Below are 6,000 nucleotides of genomic sequence, written 5' to 3'. Positions count from 1 at the left end.
AATGAACCCACCTATAGCTTCTTAATTTTATAAACGTCCTGCTTGTGTGTTGCTCAGTTATTTTTCACAAAATGGAAGCTCACCTGTGAATGAAATGACGACAAAACTTCTGTATTGATTCTGGTTTTACGTTGGATGAACAACGGCGCGTTGAATCATTTTCATTTTGGGCCAAATCAGAAATCTGAATGTTCTTCAAGGGCCGGTTGTGCCAGAATGTATTGATAAAACCCATTAAACTGTAAGATAAAATCATTAAATAGCTGTTTGTTTCAGCATTTAATAAGTGTTTCTTAAAGGTAAATAATATTGAACATCTTTTCACACTGATCAGTCCATCCAGGATTTTGTGGAGCTAATTTAGAAATACTTGTAAGGATGTTTCACAAATAGATGGGACTTTTTATTAATTGCTGCATCAATCACAGACTATAACTTGACATCAGGTAAGGCTGAGGCAGCAGTCACCTAAATGTTTTTTGGCCAATTTTGAGAAACAATTTGCAGTAAAAATCTGAAACAATTGTTGGCATCTGTTGATTTTGTGTGAGTTTTACATATTAAAGCTGGAAGGACTTGCTGATGTAATTTGGAGTATAAAGGCCACAAAAAAAGCTACAGTGAGGCAGCTTGGGCCCCTGGACTTCAAGTTTGATACGTGATGTAACATTTCTGGTTTATGCTAAGCTAATGTGTCACATCCTGAACAGGAAATAATTATTTCTGCTTTTGTTTGTTTCATCACAACAGAAACTAAAACTTTATGGCTGTTTTCACACCTGACAGTGCGATACGATTGGTTTCATTGGGGGTGATACACTGTGTCAAACAATCCAAGCTATTTGAAAAACCTGTTCTCCTCCTCGCCTGAGGTGGCGCTGCAACAAGAACCACCAATGGTCAGAAGAAGACACTGAGCGCATCTTTGTTCTTGACAAAATGTAAGCAAAAATGGAGTTAGCTGTTGTCTGGTTTGTCTTTTGCCTTTGGTAAAAAACCACGCGCCATTCCTCCTGCTAGCGCTATGCTAGCATGTTTGTTTTGGTTGCATTCATCCAGAATGCACTGCACTTACTTAAAATAAGCCCCAATTTCTTTCTAAAATATTACTTTTCAGATAGTTTTGCCTTATTTAAAGTGTACTAAGATATTTGCACTAAAAGCTAGACCAGAAATACTTGGCAAGATTTTGTGTTTTTGCAGTGTAAACTGATCTGTGTCAAGTCACAGAAACATTCGCTGTTTGGTGTTCTTTAAAAATATCTGACTCACCAATCGCAGTCTAAAAATAAAACGTTTGCCCACTCTAAAAGTAAAGTCTTGATAAAAAGCCTGAGCTGTAATCCATTTTGCCTCCTTGCTGTCAGGTCGTCTCAGTTTCACACACAGATCTTCAGTCAGGTGGCAGAACCCAAAATAAAGAGGAGAGCGTCACATCAGGCCGCTTACAATCTCACTGAGTGGCTCGGCCTCCTACTTCACATTGATTTTTTTCTATTGATTTTTTGCCATATAATTTAATAAGTTCCTGGCTGAGGGACAATTATGGAGAAGTTGAAGCTATAGAGAGAAAAGTTCTCACTTAAATACTTTTTAAAGGTGATTTTACTTTGTTTTTGTTTTGTTTTATTTTTAAGGTCATGTATTGTATGTAGAGTTGAATAGTAAGTAGTTACATTTACTTAAGTAACTTTAAAAAAATATATACTTCTAGGACTATTTTACTCCGCTGTACTTTGAGTAGTTCTAGTTCCACTGATAGAATGTTCCACTGCGCTGTTACCTAGCAACCCCGGCCCGTAACCTAGCAACCCAGTTCTAGTCCCACTGGCAGATTATTTCACTTATAACATGAGAAAAATGTCTTGTCTTAAGGCAGAGTTGGATAGTAACTAGTTACATTTACATAAGTCACTTTTTTGTAAAAATTTACTTTTAGGAGTATTTTTACTTTTATTATGATGTATTTCTGCTCTTACTTGAGTAAAATTTCTGGATTTTTCTTTCCACTGAACAGAAAACAAACATGTTTTAATCATAAATTCACCAGACACAGAAACACACCTCAGAAGTTGTTTTTTGGGGGGTTTTTTATGAAAGAAACTGATTTTAAAAATGTTTATTTAGCCTGATTTAGTTATTTTGCAATTGTGTTATTTATATAAATAATTTTGACCTTTAAAATACCAAACTTTCCACATAACTTTATATCACAAGTGTCAAATCTGTCCCACTGTAGTGTTTAATGTGACCCTCCAGACTCTTCAAATATTTCTCATAATTGTCCAGAAACATTGGGTTGAAGTGACTCCTGCCTCAGCTATACTTGAAAATCCGCAATCGATACGATAATTAACAAAAAGTCACATTTAACATCATACATTAGCATAACATGGTAAAAATTTCTTCCAAATATTTATAAATTAGAGTCACAAAATCTGATAGAAACACAAAAACAATCAAAAAATCCTGCATAGTCTAATCAATGTGAAAAGATAGTTAATATAAATTTTAAGAAACACTTGTTGAATGCTGAAACAAACAGCTATTTATTAATATTTTACTGGGTTTTGGCCCAACTAGTCCTTTAAGAACATTTAGATTTTTTTATTTGGCCCAAAATGAAAATGAGTTTTCATTTTGGGCCCTTGCTTTATATTTTGTCTGTCTGATTATGTAATTTTTAAATAATAAATGATTGATAATTTAATCAGTTAATCTGTACTTTTTACTTTCATTGGAGTAAAATTATGTTGAAGTAGTGCTACTCTTACTCGAGTGAAATTTTTGGGCTACAGAAAACAGAAACTAGAGTTTCCATCCCAGTGTTTGGCCACCAGATGGCGCCAGCAGCCCTCAGTTGTTCAGTCATAGCAGCTGATTTTTGTTTGCAGCCTGAATATCCGTCTAGCTGCTGCGGATTCCTCATGTTATCAAACTGCAGGGAACACAAGTTACCTCCGTTCAGGAGGATTTTTCTCCCAGCAGTTCCTACTGGAGAGGAACCTACAAACACAACCAGAAGGATTCTGGCACGAAGTGTTGGAAATGTTGAATCTCATCACTCTTTCAAATATTTTGGTGACTTGACTGGGAATTCCAGTGTCGGCTTCCAAAATGAAAGATCGATTACTTGGGGAGTGTCCTCTCGCTGATTATTTCCATGAGCAGGAAATTCATGTGAGACCCTGGAGAACATTTGCTGTTGGACAAACTGGAGCTCTGTGAAAGCAGATTACGGCATAGTGGGAAAACTGACTTGTTTCCCTCCAGTCAGCGGTGCCGCTATCGGGGCGCCATGCTACATGAGCGCCAAAATATGGTAGAATAATAATTATCTCTAGTCCTCATTTTCTGCATTTGACAGCTATGATGAGTCTGTATACACCTCAAAAAGTATTAGCTTTGTTACAGTTAAATAAAACGAACTAAATAAGGAAAACTGAACATAAGAAAACATTTTCAATAACTGAAATGTATAAAAATGGTAATTAATGGGGAAAAACTAAATCTAACTGAAATTGTGCGTTTATAAAACTAAAATATTTTTATTTTAGTTTTATATTTCTATTTATATATCTGTTTATTAGCCTCTTGAAATGATGTGATTTTTTTTCCCGCCACATAAGCAGTTTACGTCAGCTGGCAGCAGATTACGGCGCTCCCGACGCCCCCTGGTGGCTACGCTACGACAGTGTCAGTTGGTTGTTCAACAGAAAATGAATCTTTTTTTTGTATTCATTACCGAAAATTATGAAAAAACTAAAACTACTACTAAGAATTGGGTGGTAACTAGTTACATTTACTTGAACAACTTTTTTGAAAAAATTTACTTTTTACTATAACTTTGAGTAATTTTATTATGAAGTATTTCTCCTCTTACTTGAGTAAAATCTCTGGATTTTCTACCCACTGAATGAAAAACAAACATGTTTTAATCAGAAATTCACCAGACACAGAGTTTCATGTTTTTTTTTTTTTTTTTTTTTTTGTTTTTTTGTTTTTTTTTTGATTGAAAGAATTTTAATTTATTTTTTGTTACTTATTTGAATTATTGCCATTTTTGTCTTTAAAATACTAAAATTTCCACTTAACTTTATATTTTGGTCCATTTGATGATGTAAATTTTAAATATTAAATGATTGATAATTTGATCTCACTACTTGAGTAGACTTTTTACCAAATACTTTTTTTTACTCTTGCTTTAGTAAATTCTTGGACGGATACTTTACTTTTACTTCTTGAGTAAAAATATGTTGAAGTAATACTACTTAAACTTTAGTACAATTTTTGGCTACGCTTCTAATCTCTGCAACTGCTATAACTCATAAAAACTAATCTAAAGCAAAACCATTAATATTTAACTAATGAGACAAACTGAACTATAATGAAAACCAGGGAACTAGGCATAGGGGCGCCACTCTAGGGCGCCAAAACACGGCGGAATAATAATTTCTAGTCTGCATTTTCTGGATTTACAGCTGTTTGCGAGTATTATGTGTCAGAAAGTACTTGGTACTTCCAGTGTTTGCATATTGTGCGGGTCCCTAAACGCATCCTGTCGCCAAAAACGCAAATCTTTCCCTAACATCTGCTTGTAGCTGCAGCCTAATAAAAAAACAAAGAATGCTGCAGCTCTGTGCGCTTTACAGCTTGCTTCACTTTTTCCATGTGGATGAACCGGCCTTGTGGGACCCTCACAACTCCAGCAAAAGATTTGGCCCCGGCGCCAAATGCGTGAGTCAAAGTTGAGAGCGCAAACGGTCGGAAGTGTGCGGTGCGGTGGCGCAGCCAGGTAGCCGCGGCCTTCCGCCAGCTGCGCTGCGGCGTGGAATCCAGCTGCCTTGGATTTGCCACGTATTCCCAGAGCTGGAGAGACTCGGCAGTGTGCTTATCATGGCGATGCGAAATGGTGTGTGTGTGTGTTTGTGTGTGTGTTTGTGTGTGTGTGTGTGTGTGCGTGCGTGTGCGCGCGCGCGCGCGTGTGTGTGTGTGTGTGTGTAGGACAATGTCACCTTGATTGCAATGAACAGGAGGCATCACTGAGTGAGGAGCATCTGTAGAGCTGATCACCGACCGGACACAGACAGGGAAGAGCTGGGGGTATTTCTGAGTGTTTGCGTGTGTGTGTGTGTGTGTGAGAGAGAGAGAGAAAGCGAGAGGGGATATGTGAAATGTGTGTGTGAGAGAGAGAGAGGAAGGAAGAGAGGGAGAAACTCTGAGGCGGGTGTTGCTCTCTGAGAGCTCACAGCGCCGGAGGATCCTTCTGCAGAGCGACGCGGCGATGTCAGCAGCGGCGCACACAGGTGGGTCATACGGCAACCGGAAGCAGAGGGAAGGGGGAGAAGAAGGGGGGGGGGGGGGGGGGACGGAGAACAGGTGATGCACGAAACCCATCAAAACCACATCATTCATTTCCACGTCTTGGTGTTTCTGCATGGCGCCGCATTTAGTTTAGTTTTGTTTTGTTTTTTGACTCTGACATTGTATATGGGTCAATAAACACAAACTTTCTTATTTTTCCGTCTTTATTCATCATAAATTATTTACTGTTTTATTTTTCAACTTCAACAAACCTCTACGCAGCAAAGCGTAAAATCTCTCCTGTAAGTTTGTCTGAAGTTCCTCTGAGCCTTACCTCCTGTAATCGGGATTTTTTTTTTTTTTTTGTCGCGTTTCGGTCCCAAACTCTCAACCTCTCCGTCACGTGACCACGTGACCTCTGACTCCTCCAGGCCCCCTTCACCCTTTCCCCCCACAGAACGGATATATCCCTGCTCTGATATTCTCGTCGGAGAAACGAGGCTTCAGCCAATCGCGTCACGCTGGAGGCGTCGCTCTGTTCTCCTTGGGATGCGTTTACGTGTCGTCGGAATTCAGAAAGTTGAGAACAGACGCGCAAATTTCTATCTATCTATCTATCTATCTATCTATCTATCTATCTATCTATCTATCTATCTATCTATCTATCTATCTATCTATCTATCTATCTATCTATCT

The 6,000-nt window shown here is 38.2% G+C and overlaps 1 protein-coding gene across 1 annotated transcript in view; it reads left to right on the top strand.

Annotated features, from left to right (window-relative positions):
* The first annotated feature begins 5,044 nt into the window (after positions 1–5,044).
* The window catches only part of nova2 (NOVA alternative splicing regulator 2), a 96,428-nt gene continuing 95,472 nt past the window's right edge, over positions 5,045–6,000 (top strand). The window contains exon 1 of the mRNA XM_044120087.1: positions 5,045–5,306. The gene's annotated coding sequence lies outside the window, so the exon portion shown is untranslated. The remainder of the gene's footprint in view (positions 5,307–6,000) is intronic.

The sequence above is a fragment of the Gambusia affinis genome, linkage group LG06, assembly GCF_019740435.1.
Source record: "Gambusia affinis linkage group LG06, SWU_Gaff_1.0, whole genome shotgun sequence".
NCBI lineage: Eukaryota > Metazoa > Chordata > Actinopteri > Cyprinodontiformes > Poeciliidae > Gambusia > Gambusia affinis.
This window is presented reverse-complemented; position numbering and strand designations above follow the sequence as displayed.